A 25,852-nucleotide genomic window follows, 5' to 3' on the forward strand; every position below is an offset into this window, starting at 1 on the left:
GTAGTGCAGTGGTGCTGACTGCAACCTCCGCCTCCAGGGTGCAAGCAATTATTCTGCCTCAGCCTCCTGAGTAGCTGGCACTACAGGCACGTGCCACCAAACCCAGATAATTTTTGTATTTTTAGCAGAGACGGGGTTTCACCATTTTGGCCAGGATCGTCTTGATCTCTTGACCTTGTGATCCACTCACCTCGGCATCTCAAAGTGCTAGGATTACAGGCGTGAGCCACTTCACCCTGCTGTCTTTTACTTTTTTTAATCTAATTATATTCACGCATATGAGGATATATCAAATTATTATTTTTGACAGAATTGATAAGTTTTTAAACAATAAACAATTTTGGGACTGTAACAAGCAGATGCTAAAATTATTGAATGTACCAGTAAATATTATTTTCTGTAACTTCATTTTTATTTAGAATTTATCAGCCAATATTTTGTAGTTTTTCTTTGAAGTTCCCGTATGCAGAACACTAGAAATGGTGATGTAGAATTGCAAAATGCATAATCAATTATTAAAATGCTGCTTTATTTTTTAAATATTATACACAATGTTGTTTTTAATCTCATGAATCTGTTTTACTATAAATGATTAGTTAGCCAATAATTATCTTTTGAGATCTCTATTTAAATTAATATCCACAAAATAAATGTAATTGAGCATCAGAAGGGCCATTGGTGTTCTGTTATTGATGTGTTAGCTCTAACATGAAGGTAGCAATTCATCATCATGCCATAAATAGAAAAAATAGAGTGCATGGCATTGGCTGGTCTTGTTTATTTAAATATTCCTTCAGGGTAAATTATAACATAACCTAATTACAGTGATGGAGCTTTCATTGTAGGGAAAATTGTTGTCTTATTTAACAATCAAGTAATTAGCTTCTTTATTGGATGGTTTGCTGTATGTTACTAATTAAGCTATCCACTGGAATTTATTAAAAGTTAGTGAAAAAACTGCTGCTATAACATTAAAGAAGTGAACTCAATACAAATGCAACTGATATTATGTAATTTTGTCAAATACACATGTTTACAGTTCCTTCTCTACAAAAAGTTACAACATATTCACATGGGATTTTAGGGTAAAGCCTATATCTTCCCAAGATTTATATGTTGTAGCTTGAGTGTTTTAGGTTATAAAAGAAAAAATAATTAACAATACTAAATGGGGACAAATTAGTTTTTTAATCTTCAGTGTTTACAAAATTAAGGTGCATTTACAATATTTGTTTCAATGCCTAAGTGTGTGTATTAATACCATAAGGTTTATTGTTGATAATTGCAGTTCATGACCAATTCCAATATTAATTTAACTGGTAAAATTCCATGGGTAATTTAATAAATATAATGCAATATGATTTAGTGGTATTCAATTTACCGCTTTGGGGATTAAAACTCTACTAAGAAAGGATGCTTCTGCATGCTAAGGAAGATTTTGTGTCAAATAGATATACTGAACACCTGAACATCTTGTATTTGTAATTTACTGTGTCATGAGCCATGGAACCCAAAGGCCATGATTTCTGGTATGGAGCTCTGGTATAGCTTAGCAGCAAAGACAGGCCACAAACCAATTATTAGGATTAATTACAGAACTACAAGTGTGAAAGTGATGTGAAGGAGGTTGTGAGGGAAGAGAAACAATGAAGATCTGACAAAGCCATGGGGCATCAAGAAAGGCTTCTCTCTTGTAGGGTCTTTTAATCTGAGAACAGAAGGATGGGTATGAGTCAGTAAATAGGGTTGGAGGGGGATACTTCCATGCAGAATTAACAGTAAGTGCTAAAGTCTTGAGAGAGGAGAGATCATGCAATATGTAAAACATTTTTTCAAAGTTCTAGCATGACTAGAAAGAAGATGATGAATAATCATTCCACCACTTATTGGCATGTGACCATTACCTAGTCATTGAAGCTTTCTGAATGAAGTTTTCTCTTCAGAGAAACCTGGGGATTGCCCTAGAGTTTGCTGAACCACATAAATAGCCCTTTATGTAGATAATAAAGGTCAAATACCAGTAAACTTACATGGCTTATCCCAATGTAAATTTAAGAGAGGTGCTGCCAGTTTTATATTCATGTAAAGGTATTAAATTTCTGTAATTAAACCACATCAAAAGCTGTCCAAAAAGTGTTTAATACAAAAGTGTTTAATACAGCCCTCTTTTGAACTGAATGTTTTAAAAATCACACTTTTAAGCTTTTGGCAGAGCTTAGCTTTAACATCATTGCAAAACAGACCTTGCCCCTCCAAGACACTTGTCTGATGATGTCTATATTTAAAGCTGTGGATAACTGACTATTGCTGTTTTTAGCACTGCTTTGGCTGTCTAAATCTAGTCAAGACAAATTATACCTGGGCTGTGTTGGCAATAGTTGGAGCACTTGAGTGAAACATCCCTTTGATAGTTAGATTATACTTGTCTTCCGAGTTCAGTGTAAATGTAATTTGAGAGGCTTGTTGCTTGTTTCTGGTAAGTGTTGTGACTTGAAGATGAAAATATGTCACACTGGCTTGTTGGCTGTACTTGGAAAAGACATGGAAGTGTCACAGGCAAGAAGAAACAAAATGTTTCATTGTCAACATTAAACTCTAAGGACTTAACAGATCCGCTGTGTAAACAAAGTTGATGTACTTTTTGTTCACTAACTTCTTGCAACTCCAAAAATAAGAGGTGCTCTGGGCCCCATTTTTTCATAGTTATTGAAGGATTATTGTTTAAGAGAAAAGTTTTCCCTCCCAGAAAATATTGACTATTCACATTTGTGATATGTCAGAAGAAGGGGAAAGCAAATATCCCATCTGGAAAAGAGATGGTGGAAAATGTTCACTGTGGGATAAAATTCTATCATTTGAAAATACATTACCCTTGAAACAACTCCCATATTTTTAGAACAGGACAAATTCTTACCTGGAAAATAGAAGAGAAATAATAACACAACAAACAAGAATCAGTTCCAAAGATCTTTTATTAGTTACCAAGAAATACACGTATTAACTAAGTTGTAACCCTAGGAAAGGAAAGCAAACTTTATTTCATTTTTGGCTTCAGGGCTTCATTTTTGGCTTCTCCATTTTTGGAGAATATAGTTATACTTTGTATTTACTCTAGAATATTATTAAGGTTGTTTTGCATACTATTATTATTATTATTATACCTCAGGGTAATAATAAACCATGTGTACCTACTATGGGATAGACATTTTGATTTCTTCATTTTATACTTAATAACAACAACAAAAATTCTGGTGGGCATAGGTACTTGGACTGATGTAAATTACAATGACCTTAGCCATAAGTTAGAATCTTTTCTTAGGTAGTTTCTGTATAATGAAATGAGGTCAGCGTATACTGCAAGCTTGCATCTGGTAGCATTTTTTTTTTTATTTGGGTGGTGGTTTCTTTTTATTGTTTTTTCTATTGCCAATTTCTTCCCATTTCCCTTCCATCTGTCTTTCAGAGTTTGATACTAGATTAGGTGCCAGACATAGTGTTTGTCGATCATATGAATTTCCATTTCCTTCTGAGGCTTTATGAGTATTTTAGTAAGAAGTTGGGGGAGGCTATATTGATAGATATATGCAGAATGCAAAAATCAAGTTTTAAATATAATCTTTAAGTCCTATTTAAATTTTTAAAACTGCTATGGCTCTAAGAACATATAGATTCAAAGACTAAAAATAGTGGAGTAACTGACAGGCAATGGGAGACAATGCTGTCACGTTTATAGATAGAAAAGTTAGTGCCTTTAATGCCTTAGTAAAGATTTATAGAATAATGTAAAGAGAAGGGAGAAGAAATATGACATATAATTACATGGAAGAAAAAAAGTGAATTCATGATTAAACATTATTTTTTTGTAAGATTGTGTAGATTATATATGCTCATGAGCACTAAACCAGATTGGCAGGTCAGCATATATTTGAAGGAGGCCATATCTGGATTTTTCTTTGTGATTTGCTCCAAAAGTATTCTTTTGTTCAGTATTTGTATTTTCTACTCGAAAACTGATACATGAGATGTACTCCAGATTGAATACCGAATGACAGTTGCAGGAATACATTTTGGACATAATGGAATTTAAATGAAAAGGAAACACTAAAATGATAGAAGTAGAGTAAGCATGAGAATAAGTGGACCCAGAAATTGTGGGGAAAGTTTGAAAGAAAAAGACAAAAGTTAAGAAGGAATTGTATCAATGATTATGCAAGTGTATAGTGCAGTGAGGTTTTGGTGGGGGTGGGTATGGCAATACACTTATATTCTGGGATTGAGTGTTACCGTTGTATAACCTAGACTATCCTGTCTAATACACATATGCAAGTGACCGTCTTTTTATAACCTGAAAATTGGGTATCCAAACCCGCATTTTTATATATGAGAAGACAAAGGCTCAAGAGGTAAAGTAAGAGTGAAGAAGATATTAAGGTGCTAATTTATCACTTATAGCTTGAAATGTTGGCCAGTGTGATGATGGATTTGTCCAACTATAGTTGCGAAGTTCAGAAGCACATATTCCAATATTTCGTGTGATCTAGTTAGAACTCAAAACAATGAGCACTGCATTAGTATTCTTGCAGTGGAAGAAGTTCAGCTTCACAAATGGAAGGAAATGTTCAGAAAACAAAGTGGCTAACATTGGTTGTCTCATTTTCTTTGTGCAGTGTTCAGAAAAAAAAAACCACATCGTAACTTTTTATTGCATTAGACTAAACAATTATAATATTGAAAATGTGTGATTTAAAGAGTTCTATGCACCAGTGCCTACATTGTCTCCTACTTTTTTATGTTCAATAATTTACATTTTAAAAAATCAAATTATTTCATTTTAAATGGTTAATAGTACATTCTCAAAAAATGTATAACATTTAAATAATCCTTGCTCTTCACTCACAGTTGATTTTGATGTCAGATAATCTTACATGAATTTTTGTACATTAAAAACAGGTAGGTATAGTACGACTTGTGAGATTAATTTCCATTTGTCAGGACAGAAAGAATGGATATTAAGAATTGAATCAAGGCTAGGTGTCAAAAGCAAAACTACAAGAACATAAAGTACATGCTTAATATCTTCATAAAATCATCCCATTCTCTGGCAAAAAATTTCAATTAGTGACTATTCAATCAAATTTAAGTAACTCGGATATTATAGTTTCTTAACTTAAAATTGATACTGGTAATGAGATTTCAATCTCTAAATGATTAATCTGAGATCATACTTTTGCTGTACCTTTAGTCAAGGCCCAATATATCTATGTGAAATAACATGGGAAAATGAAAATAACTTTAATAATTTGGGGAATTCTCTTTCTTTCACATTTTGCTTTCTAACACTGTAAGTTAAGTGAATCCTCAATGGAACCGCTGAAAGTAAGCATTAGTTTTGGTAACAAGATTTATAGTATACCCTTGCTTAATTGTTTTCTATAATTCTTAGGATTCAATGCCTGGAAGGTGTTAAAAGCAAAACTTATCAATTGTGATTCTTTTTGCAAACTATCTCCCAACCAAGCCAGCATTCATTACCCTGGAGGTGATTCTGAACGCTGATACTAGTTGACATCTAAAAAGATTCTCGATGAGAACTAGCAATGCTTTCATAAATTCTAGCTTCTTACTATGACAGCTCAACATTGCTTCCAGAATTTCTGTTTAATGGGATACTTAGTAAATTTTAATATAAAAATATAAGAATAATATAAAGAAACATTAACATATTTTAAACTCTTCTGCTTTTCATATTAGTGGTCACATAAAAGATGCCTTTGTACTCTTTAATATTCCTAAAAAAACTATATATACACACACACAATATATATATACTCTATACTATATATACTGTATATAATACTATATATACTATATATAATTACATAATATAAATAACATAATAATATGTATTGTATATAGAGTATATATACATGTATAATAAAAACAAATAAAAAGGCAAGACCATTCATGTTTTACATAACCTAAAAGCAATTAAATAGAACAACCCAGAATTATGTATCAGGTATTTTTCTTATTTTTTCAAATGTATAACAAGTTTAATGAAACTCAAATTGCGAACAAATACACAAATCTGTTAAAATGACAACTACCTTATCTGTTTGACCTACTTTGCCTTTTATGCTTCTCCTACCTTATGATAGCAATTAAATTACAAATATTTTTCCTGTAAACATTACTGAGGAGAAATTAGAAACTCTACTAAAGTGTGAAATATAATACTATATACATTTCCTGTTTAATATGTACATGTCTCTGCAAATTAGTTAGACTTCCTAAAGTGTTATGTTTGTTATATGAGTTCTTTACTCAGTTATTTCCACTGCATAGATCACTTTTTCTTCTTTCTAAGGCTAAAGTTGATAATGCAGGTGTGGAGAGAGCCAGGTCCTGTAGATTAGCACCAGGTCAAATCTATATTGCCAGTTGAAAAGAACAAAGCATGAAGGAAATCAGTGGCGCAAAATTGTATATCCTGGTTAGTACCACTACTTCCTTTTTATTGGAACTACGTCACTTGTGGTGAACAATGGAGGAAAATAGAACTGTGACCTAAATAAGGTGCATGATTCTTATCTCAGTTATTTATTTATTTATGCATCACCCATTTAGAAACACCTAATAATAATAGATTTAATGCTTGAGAACTTACTCAGTATGTCAGAATCTTTATATCCAAGTATCATATAACTACTCAACCTGGTAGCTACTACCAGTCTTATTTGAGGGATAAAGACCTTCAGGATTACAGAAGCTAAGAAACGTATCCAAGCTCTTAGAGCTATTGCATGGTGGAACTAGAATTTGGGCACAGGTTTGTCTTATTTCAATCCTGTACCCCTTTCAACTGCTGTATTAGGCATTCTATAAAATAATAAATTGAAATACAAATAAATTTTGTACAAATTTGAATAGGAAGGAAAGTACAAAAGGTATCAAAAAGAAAAAAAATGTGTATAGCATACATTAATAACAAAGCAAAGACTTTTAAATTTGGCATATATATATATATATATATATATATATATATATACATACACATACAGAGAGAGAGAGAGAGAGAGAGAGAGAGAGACAGAGTCTTGCTCTGTCGCCCAGGCTGGAGTGCAGTGGTGCAATCTTCGCTCACTGCAAGCTCTGCCTCCCGGGTTCACGCCATTCTCCTGCCTCAACCTCCTGAGTAGCTGGGACAACAGGCGCCCGCCACCACGCCCGGCTAATTTTTTGTACTTTTAGTAGAGATGGGGTTTCACTGTGTTGGCCAGGATGATCTAGATCTCCTGACCTCGTGATTAGCCCACCTCCGCCTCCCAAAGTGCTGGGATTACAGGTGTGAGCCGCTGCGCCCGGCCGTGGCCTATAAATATTTCAATTCAGATTTACACATGTATGTATTTTAAAAAGGTTACAATTAACAGATCACTCTTTGTATTAATGAAAGTCTTGCAATAAAATAAAGCAAAAGTAATCTAGAATAACTATTCCTGGTCATTTTTGCCACTACTGAAACACTGAAAATCTTAAAAGGAAAAACTGGCAGCATTTATAAAACTGTACTCACTATCGGCCGGGCGCAGTGGCTCATGCCTGTAATCCCAACACTTTGGGAGGCCGAGATGGGTGGATCACCTTACGTCAGTAAATCGAGACCAGCCTGGCCAACGTGGTGAAACCCCATCTCTACTAAAAATACAAAAAAATGACCGGGCGTGGTGGTGGCGCCTATAATCCCAGCTACTTGGAAGGCTGAGGCAGGAGAATCGCTTGAACCCGAGAGGCCGAGGTTGCAGTGAGCCAAGATCGGGCCACTGCACTCCAGCCTAGGCATCAAGAGTGAAAGTTCGTCTCAAACAAACAAACAAAAACAAACAAACAAAAAAACTGTACTATCTATCTCGAAAAATATTTTCTTTCTTTTCTTTCTTTCTTTTACAGGTTCTCCCTCTGTCATAATCTGGGTTGCAGTGCATGGCTCACTGCAACTTTGACCTCCTATGTTCAAGTAATTCTCCCACCTCAGCCTTTTGTGTAGCTGGGACTATAGGCACACTACCATACCCCGCTATTTTTTGCATTTTTTGTAGAGACAGGGTTTCGCTATATTGTCCAGGTTGTTCTCAAACTCCTGGGTTCAAGCAATCCACCCAACTCAGCCTCCCAAAGTGCTGGGATTACAGGCATGAGCCACCCTGTCTGGCCTTTAGTAAATTTCTTGTATTCCCTTTGTTAAAAAGATTGTTTTAATCTATCTATCTAACTAACATCTATTTATTAGCTTTTATGCTATGTTCAGGGGTACGTGGTTAGGTTTATTATATAGGTCAATTGTATGTCACTGGGTTTGGTGTACAGATTATTTAGCCACCCAGGTAATAAGCTTAGCACTTGATAAGTAGTTGTTTTTTTTTTTTTTTTAATCTTCACTTTCCCTCTCTTCCACCCTCAAGTAGGCTCTACTGTCTCTAGTTCCCTTCTTGGTGTCTATACGTACTGACTATTTACCTCTCATTTACAAAAGAAAACATATGGTATTTGGTTTTCTGTTCCTGTGTTAACTCACTTAGGATAAATGGCTTCCAGGTCTACCCATGTTGCTGTAAAGGACATGATCTAGTTCTTTTTTAATGGTTGCATAGTATTCCATGGCTTATATGTATCACAATTCCTATATGCAGTTTGTTGCTGATGGGCATTGAGGTTGATTCAATGTCTGCTATTGTGAATAGTGCTGTGATAAAGATAATGCACATATTATCTTTATGGTAGAACGATTTATATTTCTTTGGGTAGTTACCCAAAAATGGTATTGGTGGGTTGAATGGTAATTCTACTTGAGCTCTTTGAGAAATTGACAAATTGCTCTCCAAAATGTCTGAACTAACTTACATTCACAACAGCAGTGGGCAAACATTTCCTTTTCTTTGCAACCTCACTATTTCTTTGCAACCTCTGCTATTTTTTGACTTTTTAATGATAGCCATTCTGACCAGTGTGAGATAGTATCTCATTGTGGTTTTGAGTTGCACTTTTTAAAAGATAAATAATGTTAAACATTTTTTCATATGCTTATTGGCCATATTTATGCCTTCTTTTGAAAAATGTCTGTTCATGTCTGTTGCCAACTTTCCATTGGGGTTGTTTGTTTTTTGCTTGTTGCTTTAAATTTCTTAAAGATTCTGGACAATAAACCTTTGTCAAATGCATAGTTTGCAAATATTTTCTGCTATTCTATAGATTGTCTGTTTATTCTGTTCATAGTTTCTTTTGCTGTGTAGAAACTCTTTAAGTAGATCCGATTTGTCAATTTTTGTTTTTGTTGCAATTGCTTTTGGCCTCTTCATCATGAAATCTTTGACAGGGCTTGTGTCCAGAATGGTGTTTCCTAGGTTATCTTCCAGGGTATTTATAATCTGAGATTTTACATTTAGGTCTGTAACGTACCTTGAGTTGATTTTGGTATACGGTGTAAGGAAGGGGTCCAGTTTCAATATTCTGCATTTCTACATATGACTAGCCAGTTATCCAAGCACCATTTATTGAATAGAGAGTACTTTCCCTATTGCTTATTATTGTTGACTTTGTTGAAGTTCAGCTGCTTATAGGTGTGTGGCTTAATTTCTGTACTCTCTATTCTATTCCATTGGCCTTGCGTGTCTGTTTTGTATCAATATCATGCTGTTTTGGTTATTGTAGCTTTGTAGTACAGTTTGAAGTCAGATAATGTGATGTCTCCAGGTTTGTTACTTTTGCTTAGGATTGTCTTGGCTATGTGTGCTCTTTTTTGGTTCCATATGAATTTTAAAATAGTTTTTTTTCAAATACTATGAAGAATGTCATTGGTAGTTTCATAGGTATAGCATTGAATATGTAAATTGCTTTGGGCAATATGGCCATTTTAATGATATTTTTTCTGCCTATCTATGAACATGGGATTTTTTCCATCTCTGATTTATTTGAGCAGTGTTTTATAATCTTTGTTGTAGAGATCGTTCTCCTCCCTGGTTAACTGTATTTCTTGGTATTTTATTCTTCTTGTGGCTATGTGAATGGGATTGTGTTCTTGATTTGGTTCTCAGTTTAGACGTTGTTTATATACAGGAATGCTAGTGATTTTTGTATGTTGATTTTTGTATTCTGAAACTGCTGAAGTTGTTTATGAGATCAAGGAGCTTTGGGGCAGAGACTGTGAGGTTTTCTAGTTAAAGAATCATATTGTCTGCAAACAGGAATAGTTTGACTACTCTCTTACTATTTGGATGTTGTTTATTTCTTTCTCTTGCCTAATTACTCTGACCAGGATTTCTAGTACTATGTTGAATAGGAATGATGAGACACGACATACTTGTCTTGGGCTGATTTTCAAGGGGAATCATTCCCATTCAGTATGATGTTGGCTGTGGGTTTGTTATAGATGCCTCTTATTATTTTGCAGCATGTCATATTTCTTTTCTCTTATTTGGAGACAGAGTCTCACTCTGTCACTCAGGCTGGAGTGCAGTGGTGTGATCTCAGCTCACTTTAATCTCTGCATCCTGGTTTCAAGTGATTCTCATGCCTCAGCGTCCTGAGTAGCTGGGACTACAGGCATGTGCCACCATATCCAGCTACATTTTTTTTTTCTTTGTATTTTTTGCAGAGACGGGGTTTCACCATGTTGCCCAAGTTAGACTTGAACTCCTGAGTTCAGGCAATCTGCCTGTCTCAGCCTCCCAAAGTGCTGGGATTACAGGAGTGAGCCACTGCGCTCACCTGCAGCATGTTTCTTTAATGCCTAGTTTGTTGCGGATTTTTAACATGAAGGGATGTTGAATTATATTGAAAGCCTCTTCTGAATCTATTGAGATAATCATGTTTTTTTTTGTCTTTAGTTCTCTTCATGGGATGAATCACATTTATTGACTTGCCTATGTTGAACAGACTTTGTATCCCAGAAATAAAACCTACTTTATCATGGTGGATTAGCTTTTTGAGGTGCTTCTGGATTTGGTTTGCTAGTATTTTGTTGATAATTTTTGCATCTATCTTGCTCAAGGATATTGGTCTTAAGTTTTATTATTTTTTTTGTTGTTGTTGTTGTATCACTGCCAGGTTTTGGTATCAAGATGATAGTGGCCTCATAAAATGAGTTAGGAATGAATTCTTCCTCCTCAATTTTTTTGATTAGTCTCAGTAGGAATAATACCAGTTCTTTCTTATACTTTTGGTAGAATTTGGCTATGAATTCATCTGGTCCTGGGCTTTCTCTTTTTGATAGGCTTTTTATTATGGATTTAATTTTGGAACTCATTATTGGTCTGATCAGGGATTTAACTTCTTTCTGATTCAATCTTTGGAGGTTGTATGTTTCCTGGAATTAATCCATTTTTTTCCAGGATTTTTAGCATATGAGCATAGAGGTATTTGTAGTAGTCTATGAGGGCTTTTTTTTCCCCCTGTGTGGTCAATGATAGTATCTTCTTGTTATTTCTGATCGTGTTTGTTTGGATCTTCTCTCTTTTTTTGTCTTTATTCACCTCGCTAATGGTGTATCAATCTTGTTTATTCTTCCAAAGAACAAACTTCTAAATTAATTGATCTTTTGTATGGTTTTTCACATCTCAATTTTTTTCAGTTCAGCTCTGATTTTGATTATTTCTCATCTTCTGCAGGTTTTGGGGTTGGTTTGCTCTTGTTTCTCTAGTCCCTTGAGGTAGCATATTTGGTTGTTAATTTGAGATCTTTCTGACTTTTTGAAGTGGATGCAGCATTATAAACCTTTATCTTAACACTATTTTAGCTGTGTCCCAGATATTCTGATATATTGTATCTTTGTTTTCATTAGTTTAAAAGAATTTCTTGATATCTGCTTCATTTGTTTTCTCAAATGTCATTTACAAGCAGGTTGTTTAACTTCCATGAAATTTTATGGTTTGAGTGATTTTCTTAGTATTAATTCCTATTTTTATTGTGCTGTAGTCCAAGAGTATGGTCGGTACGATTTCAGTTTTTTTCTTTTTAATTTCCTGAAGATTGTTTTGTCTGACTATGTGATAGATTCTAGAGTATGTGCCACATGCAGATGAGAAAAATGTGTATTCTGTTGTTTTGGAATGTAGAGTTCTGTAGATGTCTACTGGGTGCATTTGGTCAAGTATGGAGTCCAGGTTACATATATCTTTGTTAGTTTTCTGCCTCAATTATCTATGTAAATACTGTTAGTGGAGTGTTGAAGTCTCCCACTATTATTGTGTAGAAATCTAAGTCTCCTCATAGGTCTCAAAGAACTTGCATTATGAACCTAGCTGCTCCTGTATTGGGTTACTATATATTTAGCATAGTTAAGTATTCTTGTTGAATTGAACTCTTAACCATTATGTAAGCCTATCTTTATCTTTTTAAATCTTTGTTGGTTTAAAGCCTATTTATTCTGATATTAGAATAGCAACTCTTGATTGTTTTTTCTGTTTTCCACTTGTTTGGTAGATTCTTCTCCATCTGTTTACTTCAAGCCTGTGAGTGTCACTGCATGTGAGATGGATCTCTTGAAGACAACATATGATTATGTCTTGATTCTTTATTCAGTTTGTCACTCTATGCTTTTTAATTGGGGTACTTAGCTGATTTTCATTAAAGATTAATACTGAAATGTGCAGATTTGATCCTGTCATCGTGTTGTTAGCTGGTTCTTAGGCAGATTTGTTTGTGTGGCTGCATTATAGTTTCAATGGTTTATGTAGTTAAGTTTTTGTGGTAGCTGATAACAGTCTTTCTGTATTAGAACTCCTTTCAGAACCTCTTTTAAGGGAGGTCTGGTGATAACAAATTCCCTTAATATTTTCCTGTCTGAGAAGGATCTTCTTTTTCCTTTGCTTATGAAGCTTTCTTTGGCTGGATATGAAATTCTTGGTTGGAAATTCTTTTCTTTGAGAATGCTTAGTATAGACCCACAATCTCTTCTAGCTGATAGTGTTTCTGCTGAAGTCTGCCCCTTCTCTCTAGCCACCTTTAACAGTTTTCTTTTCAGTTTGACATTGGAGAATCTGATGACTATATGTCTTAGAGATGGTTTTCTTGTGTAGTATTTTGCAGGGCTTCTCTGCCTTTTCTGAATTTAAACTGTGGCCTTTCTAGCAAGACTGGAGAAATTTTCATGGAAGATATCCTGAAATATGTTTTCCAAGTTGCTTGCTTTCTCATTCTCTCTTTCAGGGATGCCAATGAGTCATACATTTGGTCTCTTTCCATAATTCCACATTTCTTGGAGGTTTTGTTCATTCTTTTTTGAAAAAATTGTCTGACTCAGTTAGTTTGAAGAACCAGTATTCAAGCTCTGAGATTCTTTCTTCTGCTTAGTCTAGTCTGCTGTTAATACTTATAATTGCATTATAAAATCCTTTCAGTGTGCTTTTGACTTTATCATATCAGTTTGGTTCTTTCTTATGACGGCCGTTTCATCTACTAGCTTCTGTACCATTTTATTGTAATCCTTAGAAACCTTGGATTGGGTTTTTACTTACTCCTGATTCTTGATGATCTTCATTCCTAACTATATTCTGAATTATATTTCTGTCATTTCAACCATTTCAGCCTGGTTAAGAGCCCTTCCTGGGAAATTAGTGTGCTCACTTGGAAGAATGAAAACACTCTTTTTTATGAGTTGCTAGATTTCTTGCACTGGTTCTCTCCCATCTGTGTAGACTGATATTCTTTTAACCGTGGTGTAATTTGAGTATAGTCATTGACTTCCAGATATTTTCAGAGGGTTGAAGCTGAGTGCAGGGAGTGCAGGGTCTTTATTTATAGCTGCATTGTTGCCCTTGGTTTTACAGGGAAATATATCAGCCAGGTATTTTTGGCATTGAAATTTGTGCTGTAATCCCGGATATGGCACTTAATTGTAATGGCCCTGTGATAGCTCTTCTTCAGCCACATGGCTCCTCTGTATTTCCACATTATTGCAGCTGTGCTCCATCTCAATGCTCTGAAAGTGTGGGCTCAACTCCCTTTGAATGCTGGTTGCAGATCTTGTCTTGGAACTCCCAAAATGCACACTGCAGCTCTGGGGTGAGCTCGGGTTTATGTCCCTTCCCCAGAGTGGAGGCAGTAAGGGAAGTGATCATAGCAGTGGCTATGGTAGAGAGCCTTTTACTTGCCTCTTGGAGCTCCACTACCAAGGCAGAGCCCCTCCTAATCAGTGTGATTGGCCCAGGGTGTGGCAGCTGCATGGTAGGCTTAAGCCAGGGGGCCCTGCCTGGTGATGAGCAAGGTGGGCAGGAGATTTGTGTGGGAGACAAATTGTCCTCTCCTCCTTAGGGTGGCTGCAGCTTGCTGGAGTTGTAGTTAAAGCATTCAGGATCTTTGCTTCCTCCCCAGTCTGAGGGCAGTAAAGGTGATACCACTGCAGCAACAATGACAGAGGGTCTTTCGATTGCCTCTGGGAGCTGCACCTCAAAAAAATACAGAGCTGCTGCTTTTGGGAATGTTCAGCCATAGGGTGGGGCAGCTGTGCTGCTGGCCAAAGTTGGGAGCCCAACTTGGTGAAAAATTAGGGATTGAGGGCTCACAGAGAGATGAGACTGGGGTCTCTTCTCTACTGTGGCTGTGTCTTCTCCAGATTGAAGGTACTAGCGGCAGAACTGCTACTGTGGCAGTGACAGAGGGATTGTTGGTTGCCTCTGAGCCCCTCCCCAGGGAAACACATAGCCACTAACATTGGGAATGCCCAGCTGGGGATGGGGCAGCTGATCGTCCGTCCTGAGCTAGCGGCCCTGCCTGGTGATGAGTGGGGTATGGGGGCTTCTCTCCTTCTGGTGGCTGCAGTGTGTTGGAAGTTGCAGCACAGCAACAGGACCTTTTGTTCCTTCCCCAGAGGAAGAGCCGACCAGCCATTTTTGCGGCTCCACAGCTCTCACTTCAGTTGCCCTCAGGCTCAGGAGGGAATGTAGTTGTTGGAGACTGATGAGAACCCCCTGCACAGCACAACAGCCTTACTGAAAAGCAGCCAGACTGTTTTCCACATGGGTCCCTACCTCTGCTACTCTTCACTGGACAGTGCCTCCTGACTTAGGCCCCCAGCACAATCACTCTGCCACCATCTGAATACTTTAGTCAGTGGCAGATCTGCATTTCTCTGAGGAGGAAATCCCAGAGACAACCCACAGCCCTTCTGCCATTGCAGCTGCAGTGGTCCCACCCTTACTGCCCTCAGGCTGGAGAAGGAACAAAGGGCCTGGTTATGATGCTGGAACCTCCAACACACTGCAGCCACCAGAAGGAGAGAAGCCCAGGCTCTCTTCCCTGTGAGCCCCCATGCCCCTCTCATCACGAGTCAGGGCCCCCAGCTCAGGACTGAAGATCAGCAACGCCATCCCCAGCTCAACATTCCCACTTGTCGTGTCTCTGTGTTTCCCTGGAAAGGGGCTCTGAGAGGCAAGCAACAGGCCCTCTGCCACTGCCACAGCAGAAGTTTTGGCCCTGCTGATCTCAGACCGGAGAAGAAACAATGAACCTGAGGGCTTTACTCGTGCTTCCCACAAGACACACTCACCATACAGAGAGGAGCCCAGTCTCTTCTCTCTGTGAGCCCTTGACTCCCGAGGGCTCCCAGCTTGGACCAGCAGCACAGCCACCCCACCCCAATGGCTGAACATTCCCAATAGGAGCAGTTCTATGTTTCTCTGAGGTGGAGCTCCCAGAGGCGATTAAAAGCCCCTGTGATTGTTGCTACAGTTGTATTGCCCTTGCTATACTCAGACTAGGAGCTTTGTCCCAAGAAAGTTCAGAGTTTCTCCCAGCCTGAGAATCCAGGAGGACCTGGGGCTGCCCACTAGCATCCCGGGTTAGTAGACCTTATCCTGAGAGATGCAGTGGTGGTAAGGCCTACAGTCCATTGCTACTCAGTCCCATTATTTTTGTCCCTTTCCTGGGGCATGTAAGGCAACATGGCTTCCCTTGTTGCTGGAGTTGCAGCCACTGGTGCTGGGGTGCCTGAGTGGCAGCTCTGTTCTGTGTTGGTCTACAGGCCCTGATTGAAGGGTGGTGGTGGTCATGGGGGATTTCTTGAGTCCAGGGATGCAAAGGTCCATGACAGAAGTATAGTTTCCCCAGGATTCTCACTCACTCACTCACTCACTCACTCACTGTCTCACTCACTCACTGTCTCACTCACTCACTGTCTCACTCACTCACTCACTCACTCTCTCACTCACTCACTGTTTTCCTGCAGTCGGGGGCCTCCCTTGGCTCCGTGCCACTCCTGGGTGGGCAGTTGTTCATCTTGCTCTTCTCCATTCTCTGTGGGTCACACTGTTTTCTTGATGAATCTCAATGTCTTCACCTGGATGTTCCAGTTGAAACACTATTGTTTATTAGCCACTTTTCTCTCCATGAGAGCAGCACAAAGTAGATGCTTCTAATCAGTCATCTTGGCTCCATCCTCAATTTTTCTTATATATTCTAATACAGTTTTTAATATTTGAATGGGCATGGAAGCAAACCTAATTTCTGAGCAGGCAACTTGGTATTCACTGCTATAACTCCTGGAATTACAAGAAGAAAGAAGGTAGTATATTTGCTATCTATTTAATGCTTACATTAACACATAGTTGTATTTTATTTTTATATTTGGAGAAATTAAGACATACAGAGAAAGTCAATAGTATGTCTAAGGCTCACCCAACTATTAAATGTGTGAGGCTAGGTTTAAGTCCATATCGACCTAACCAAAAATGTTATAATGCAGAGTATCCTTTTTGGTTAGTGAGATATGGACTTAAACCTAGCCTCAAACATTGTACAATGTAGAGTCTTTTAAAAAAGATAATATTCTCAACCTTTCAATAAAGGCAAGCAAACAAAAACTAATAGAAAGATTGGGAGCCAAAGAATGAAGAAATGTATGACAGGTCATTTCTCTCTTTTGTGGTCCTCTCAGAATCTCTATATCTTTTCCCTGAAATTCAACATCAGGGGCTACTGACAGCATTAGGAGATATGTTTGACTTTTATTTATGTATATGTATTTTTAGAGATGGGGGTCTCACTCCATTGCTGAGACTGGAGTGCACTGGCATGATTATAGCTCACTGTAAGCTTGAACTCCTGGGCTTAAGAGGTCCTCCCGCCTCAGCTTCCTTCAGGTGATACATTTTAGATAATAATGATTTAAGTTAGCTTAAAGAAAATATGTCAGGAAGACCATCTTTTGATATTTTTGACTGTAAACATCAATTTCCTATTGTAATGGAACAATGGATATATTTTGAAGATACCTTTAATTTTTAAAATAGCTATATGATTGTAATAAAATGGTCATCAAAAATTCTCATTTTGCCAGGTGTGGTGGTACCTGCTGGTAGTCCCAGCTATGGAGGAGGCTGAGGTGGTGGGATCATTGAGCCTAGGATTTCAAGACTAGCCTGGGCAACATTGTGAGACATTGTTTAAAAACAAAACAAAAATCCTCATTTTTTTTTTCCTATTTAAACTCCTTTGCATAAAAACTTACAGTATATATTCTTTATATAAGCATATGGTCTGAGAAGTAAAAGGAATAAATTTATCTGGTAACTTCCTTCCTTCCTTAGATGACAAGAAATGTACTTTCCATTTTGTCCTGGTTGCTAGGAGGCTTCAAACTAACTACTAGGCTTTTGTCTTTTATTGTCTTTGTTTGTATGTGTTTGTCTGAGTGCATGCAGTTGTATTCTAATGTACCACAAATAGTTTCTAGCACTTAGTTTTATACAAACAAACATACAAAATTAATGTGCAAAAAATATTTTGGTGTTATAACAGATGTCCATTTTTAAAATATACTTTGTTAATATATTTTATTAAAATTGTCTTGTGTTAAGTCAACCACATTTTTATCTCTTAGCAATTGATGTGATTAATTCAAGGTCATATTAACTTTTCTTTATATTATTTTTCTTCCTCCTTCTCCCTTTAATGTTTAGATATTATGTTTATTTTAAAAATTAGAGATGTTTTACTAGATCATGATAAGGAATATTTAGTACTCTCATAGTATTATCTGACAATGAACTAAGTTTGCATGTTTTGCTGAGGCAATATAGTTGCAATTAATCTTAAGCAGACTGTATATGGTGGTTTCAGTTTAATTCTTAATGGGTTGTATTGTACATAATAAAATTACCACAGAGAATTGATGAGTAGCATTTAATTAATAGATGGCAGCCTGATCTTAAAGACTGGAATATCTAAGTTCTCAAAGACATAACAATTCTTGAGAAAAATATATAAAACATAGTAAAAATATAAAGTGGTATATTTATGTAGACAATGTAACCACAGGCTACAAGGGCAAGTGGAGGGAAGGTTATTGATATTTCAAGTATCCATGGATAGTAGTGGGGTTACCCAGAGAGCAGCCGGGTTTCCCAGAGAACATAGCCTGAAGAAAAGGTTTGAACACCACCACTCCTTACAAAACAGGAGTGAGGCAAAAAGGAAATGAATCCAGGAAAGAGGAAGAGCAAATAAAACAACACCTTACTAAGCGTGACTCAAACTCATGAGATTTTCTCCAAAAGGGTAAAATTAATAAGCGCTTCACAGTACTCTTATTCCTGAGGAGTGAAATAGAATAATTTATCTTGTGGTTTCTATATGTTACTGACCAAATTTTACTCCTGGATTGTGATTTTTATTTGCATTTCTGGGATCCCTATGTGCGGGTCCAGAACAGACCTGCACCATCTCTTTCTTTAGGAAATAGGGGAGCTCCAAAGTAGGAGATAATTGGAGTTCAAAACATCCACGAGATGAGGCAATCTTGGGTTGTACCTGATGGAGCTGGTTGGAGTCTACATAGAGTGAGTTATCATAAAAGCAGCTTAGTGTGAAAAAAAAAAAAACAGCTGAAGTTTTGAGAATCATCAAGGTTGGCATGATCTGCACTCAGACACGAGAGGAGACTGACCGACCAGGCCTCAGGTTTGCTGATGCTCTCACATCATTTCCAACGACTTAATATAGTATATTACCTCTGTGGTTGTAAGGTGTCCTCACTTCTACCCCAGGAGGTGAGGTAGAGGTCCAATCCATGACAGAATCTCCTTTAAGGATAATAACTATTTTAAGGAATCCATCTGTAGATCAGACCCAACATTATTTTTTTTTCTCCATTAATTACTCACAGGAAATTATCCCAAAAGGCCCAAGTTACAAACTAGAGGAAGAGATGTCAATGCAATATTGGTTGGTTATATGGGATTCTGGGCCACAAGTTCACATAATTTTCTCATGCTTTCTGGATCTGCTGAGACCAGATCACACATATTACTTCCATTGTACAATGGATGGTTGCTTCACATTCCCACACTTATAACTCAGCAGTTCCAATAATATACAAGTTAAAATAAACAGTTGTTGTCTCACAGACAATTCATGTCCTATGGTCAGGATCTCACTCTATGCTAATTAGTAATACATTAGAAGATTTTTTTTTTAATAAAGTTTTTTTTTTTTTTTTTGGCTGTAGATATCTTGAACTTGACCTATAGCCTAGGATTCTATATATCACTTTTCTTACTGGGACTTGCCAGATATTCAACACAGCATCCTAAATATACTACAGATACTTGTAGCAGTTTTACATCTTCTGTATCACATACATTGAGTGACATCAACTATGGTCTTGACCTGCTTTAGAATACATTTCTGCTCCTAGTATCACTAAAAACTGGCAGTTTTTTCAGTCACTCAATAAATTAGCCATAAAAGTATTCTGAAGTATGTTATATGTGTGGCTTCAAAAGCCCAAGGTGGCCCACCAAGAACCATAATTAGGAAATGTGAGGTATACTAAATTATTATCCACCATACAAAGAATGTTCTATTTCACCTGATTTGAACCCCTAAAAATCTCAATGATATAGCAAGTCTCTGCATATTCAACAGAATTTTTTTTCTGTAACGAGTGGCATTTAGATGTTGTCCTTGTGCCTATAGAACACTTGTTAGGTTTTGATCATTGGGTCCAATTAGCATGATACAATATTATTGTAGACTGGCATTATGTTCTGCAGACTAGCAAGAAGATTAATGTTCTTACAGAGTGTATCATGAATGTGAGCACGGGCATGAACATAGCACTGGGGTCATCTTTGAATTTGTACTCCTGTTCCTACTATGTGTTGGCAAACTACTTTGGATTTCCCCTATTGTCTATAACCAAGAAGAATGTAGTTGCCAAATCAATTTAGTGTGCTAAGTGCTAGAGAACATGGGGGAATTGCACCAATAAATACACCATAACAAGCACATAGTTGCAATTGAGGCTATACCTAGTGTAAATGTGAGTTACTCAGCCCATAGCCACGTATCCACCATTTCTTTAATTGTTTTCCCCAGCAGTCCACAAGGTGAATTGAATGGGGATATCATAGGAATCACTACCCCTGCCTTCCTTAAGTATTTGATGTTGGTGTCTATTTTAGTAATTCATACTGAGATATAATATTGCTTCTTATATATTCTTCAGAACTGAGGAGAATTTTTGCTTGGCTATTTCTACCATAATGGCTCTTATTATACAGATTATAAATCAATGTAAAGATTCTGTTAGCTGTTAAATATATTAGATTCAATTATCCCCTTGGGGCCTGTGTTAGTCCATTTTCACACTGCTGATAAAGACATACCCGAGACCGGGAAGAAAAATAGGTTTAATGAGCTTACAGTTCCACATGGCTGGGGAGGCCTCAAAATCATGGTGGAAGGCAAGGAGAAGCAGGTCACATCTTACATGGATGACAGCAGGCAAAGATAAGAGAACTTATGCAGGGAAACTCCCATTTTTAAAACCATCAGATCTCTTGAAACTTATTCACTATCACGAGAACAGCATGGAAAAGACCTGCCGCCATGTTTCAATTACCTCCCACCAAGTCCCTCCCACAACACGTGGGAATTCAAGATGAGATTTGGGTGGGGACACAGTCAAATCATATCAGGGACCAGGGAAATAATTGCAGAGTGGTTGAGTAGACATGTTGGATACATTGCATAATCAGACAGTATTGGGGGCCAAACTATACCACTCTTCTGGGGTCTAAGGTCTCCAATGTAACTGAGGGATGATGACGATATTTTAGTTCCTCCATTATTAGCTTCTACTCAGAATCTTTACATAATGTCTTTAAAATGTTTTTCATTCCTCTCTCCCAATACAGCTATCCTGGTATTGGCCACAGTTCCCTTTTGGAAAGGATCAAGGGGATATTTACTTCAATTAATTGCAGTGATACGACAGAATGCATTGTCAAAGGAACCTTGTTTTCCTTTAATCAAAGGCATCTGGGTCTGTGAATTGACTTAAATCTGGAATTTTTGTGAGTGACCACATTTTTTCCATTTTGATGGCTGGTGTTAGTTATCAATTTCATAAGCTCTCATTTTATTTATTTTTCATATATGCCAATCAATGTACAATTATGTTTATAATTTACCTTTTTTTCTAGAACAATAGGATCTATTTGCCATTACCACAGATACCTATGTATCAAGACATCCTTATTACCATTCTCTTCTTGTTACCCACTAGAGTAATTACATCAATCTTGCCTTTAAACATTAAGTGCTTCCACCTATCCCCTTCCATTTCATAATCCCATTATTGTTGTTTATCCTGGAGATCCAAATTTCATGGCAACATATCTCTCTGGCAATCCTGTCCTTTAGAGGATAGGAAACAATTTCTTAGGGATGTTAGCTTCTTCCTCAACCCCTACCAATACATTCCACATTGCCTCGGGGAAAGAAATGGTCTCTGAGAATACTTTGGGAAAAGTTTTGTGGTGCATTCTCAAGTTGAACACCCCAATCTATTCTAACATTACCATTTCCTTGAGGATTCCTTTCATTCTTCTTATTTTGTCAAGGAAGTACTGACATCTCCACCTGTAGGCTATCATTGTGTTCAAGCTTCAAATAATTACCTCAATAGAATATGAGAACTGTCTCTACTTGTTGACAAAATTTTGACTCTCGATGCAGGAATGAATGCCTCAAATTAAAATCTCCCATATTATGGCATTTGCTATGGTGTGCTGCACAGTCCCACACTCGGGACTGAGGTGCAGTTTTCCCATAAGTTGGCAGAATTGGCTGAAGCCTTAAAGCTGAATCCATTTTTGAGAATCGCTCTTAGCTACAGAGAGCTGCCTCACACAAGTTACTCTCGCTTCAAGGATCAGCCCACATCAAATGACTAGTGTATGATGGGGTACAAAGGCCTTTTACTTTTCTTGAATTTCTGACTACTGTAAATAGTCATTCAATTCCAGAACTCCTTGTGGAATTGACTGAGACCCCTTCTTCAATTTTATCACAGCAGTTCAACTTCTCTCTTTGCCCAGTCCTCCTCCCTTCAACCCCTAATAAGTGTTATTTCTGAGAGCACTACTGAATTAAACTTTTACAATCAAATCTTAATCTAGAAATCTGTTTCTTAGAGAAGCTAACCTAATATAACCACCCTTATAGTCCATGCCCCTGATCTTTTAATACTCACTGTGACAATTATCCCACAGTTGCTGTACTGTACATAATTAATCAGGTCTTCTAATTCTAATTAGTGATTAAATAACTTTCTCCTAAAGAAAGTACTGAATTTCCTTGCATTGAAGACAGGCTGGAAACAATATGTTTTTTCAGGATACCAGAAGGGTACAAGCTAGGTTTTGGGTTGGTGGGATCTGCCTCTAGAGTCTTTGCATATGCTCCACGTTGGAAAATCTCCTCTCCTATGACAAGGCAGAGGAGTTATTTCTTTCTTTGTTCAGTGGGATATGGGGTTCAAAATTCTAAATTCTGTCTATCTAAATGTCCCTATCCCAATTCTCAAACTCTTGCTCTTTTCTAACCACAATCCTGAATTAAATAGATGAGCTTTCTCAAGGGAGCATTTTCAGTCTTCTGTGTAGTTCTGTCACAGTTACAATTAAATCTGGGGTCTAATTTTCTGCTGTGTGCTCTATACTCATAGATGTCAAGGTGCTGCATAAATGAAGCCATAGAGGCCCTGTGGTTTTCACTGAATGCCTCAGATTGGCAATTGGCTGCTGTAAGCCTGTAATTTTGTCTTTCAAAGTTTCCAATATTATTAGCAAAAGCCTGACCAATCCACAGTACCTATAATTATCATTGTCCCCATACCATATAAACATACAGCCACTACATATCCTAAAGTCTGATCTTCCTCATACACCACATCCCATTTAACCACAAGGCAATGCCTTAATAATATGTCACGGCATGCCAGAGCTTATCACTAGTCCCTTTTCACACCAGCAGAGATCCTTACAGCTCTGAGGCTTGTCAGTAATGCAGCTTTAATAAACTAAGGGTTCACTTTCTTGGGTCATTCCTGGTATCAACTGTCTTAGACTGAATTTCTGAGAAACAGAGCCTGAAGCAAATGCTATGCATTAAAGTTTTATTCAAGAGCATGATCCTTGGAGCAGGGACAAGGACAAAGGAAAGTGAGGCAGATAAGAAACAAGAGCTGATATAGGGGTGCACTCTTAGGCTGACCACTACATGGTAGAAAGTGTGATTGGTTGCTTGATCACACCAGAATAACTTCCAAGAAGCCTTATTAATAACTGCTTCTTAGGACAGGTCATGAATACAAAGGAATGGAGAAAAATTTGTCTCCCATTGGTTAAAGATTCACATTTAGAGTTATACTTCCTTCTCACTTGCAGGTGACTTAGATGTAGGTAGCAAATGCTTACATGATGTCTTATGCCTCAGCATCAACAGAGAAGCCTGGGCAAAGGGTAAAAGTTTTTCATTAGATCTATGAATAGAGTGGTGATAATTTTGGTCAGATTCACACAAAGGGGATTCCTGTGCACTGACTGGGGGTGCATCAACTATCACCCCTGGCCAGTTGGAAGCAGCGAAGTAAAGAAGATATGAAGGAAGATATATAAGTGGCATCTGATAAATATACTTGCTAGCTGTCTGACCTGCTAGAGTTTACTTTGTTTCTTTGATTAAGTTGCTTCCTCTATATCATAAAAATAATTGTACAATCTTAATTAGTTGCTCTGCAAATTATATGGTATCTTGTTTGTAAATATTTTTCAAAGCACCTGGAATCTACAAGAAATATTAACTATTATTGCTATTTTGAGGAAGGTAAGTCTTGTAGTCTAAAGCAAAACTTGAAATATCCCTAGTTATTTCTCAATCTTCCTGTAAAATACTTTACATATAAAGTATCAGAAAATATTGCTAGAGGAATTTGGAGTGTTTTGTGTCTTGGAGCTGTGAAGGAAACATGCATTTAATATTGGCTCAATTAGGTTTCTTATTTTTATTGAAAAATAAAGATAACCCACTTGCAAGATAGTCAACAAGAAAGAAGAGAGCATCTTTTTTCTCTTGCCATTTTCACAAAAATAGAAATATCTAACCATGCATTTTCTAGATACAGTTCAAACTGGTAATGTTTGTAAACTACTGTGCTTGGAGATTCTTTCAACATTAAGACACCAACTCATATGCATATTATAATAGAGATAGTTTTGTCTTATTGGTATGCAGTATGTATTCTCTTTTCTATCAGCAACTTAATGTAATGAGAATCATCTTTCCCATAACTGGGCTGTAATTTGGGAAAGCTAATCCCACCCTTTGATCCAGGGCTGGAATGTAATGCTGGTCTGGTCAATCCACATGTTCACTTCCCCATGGCAATTGACTCAGGAAGAGTCACATGTCATGAATCAGTCTAGTGAAGATCAATCTTAAGATTTGTTAGAAATAGTATATGCGATGGTTGTCATGAATATAGATGTGAGACTGAAGTTGCTGTGAATATCTTTCTAAGTTGGAAATTTCTGTCTGAATAATGCCAAGAAAGGGAATGTAGAGTTAGTTAAATATCGGCAAAAAAAGGAAAAAATAAGGGACGAGCGTAATCTTGATGACAATTGCTTGAGGCCTGGTTTCAACTACACATAAAGTATCCATTATTCCTAAACCATTTAGATGTCACTACTAATACTATAACTGTAAGTACTACTAATATTATCTTGATTTAGTTTTATCTTATTTTTAATCAAATATATATTGATCCATTAGCTGTACATTTTGGTTCTTTAATTATAATAAATGTGCTCCAGTAATAAAAGATGGTAACAATAGAGGGCAGTGAGTGGGAAATATACAGGAATTCTTTGTATTACCTTTGTAACTTTTTCATAGGTTTAAAACTATTCTAGAATACAAAGTTTATTTAAAACAAGTATCCTGGGTAATATGAATTTGCTTTGCTATATTATACTGTCCAAAGATCCTCTTGGTAATAAACATTAATCTTAGGTCAAGAAGGTAAAGAGGCCAGGCGCGGTGGATCACATCTCCAATCTCAGCACTTTGGGAGGCCAAGGTGGGCAGATCACAAGGTCAAGAGTTCAAGACCAACCATGGCCAACATAATGAAACCCCATCTCTACTAAAAATACAAAAATTAGCTGGGCATGGTGGCACATGCCTGTAATCCCAGCTACTTGCAAGGCTGAGGCAGGAGAATTGCTTGAACCAGGACCCGGGAGGCAGAGGTTGCAGTGAGCTGAGATCGTGCCACTGCACTCCAGTCTGGGCTACAGAGCGAGACTCTGTTTCAAAAAAGGAAAAGAAGGTGAAGAACATCCATTTCTCTAATATTAAAGAACATCCACTTCTCTAATATTCATACTTAGGTAATTTGTGCTCACTGAACCTATGGACAGATAAATCTCAAAATACAACGACATATGGTCAGTATGCAGCACAAAGTTTTTAATGAAGTGGAGTGAATGAAAAAGGATGAATAAAATGA

This window comes from Rhinopithecus roxellana, chromosome 16, assembly GCF_007565055.1.
Source record: "Rhinopithecus roxellana isolate Shanxi Qingling chromosome 16, ASM756505v1, whole genome shotgun sequence".
In the NCBI taxonomy this organism is placed as follows: Eukaryota; Metazoa; Chordata; class Mammalia; order Primates; family Cercopithecidae; genus Rhinopithecus; species Rhinopithecus roxellana.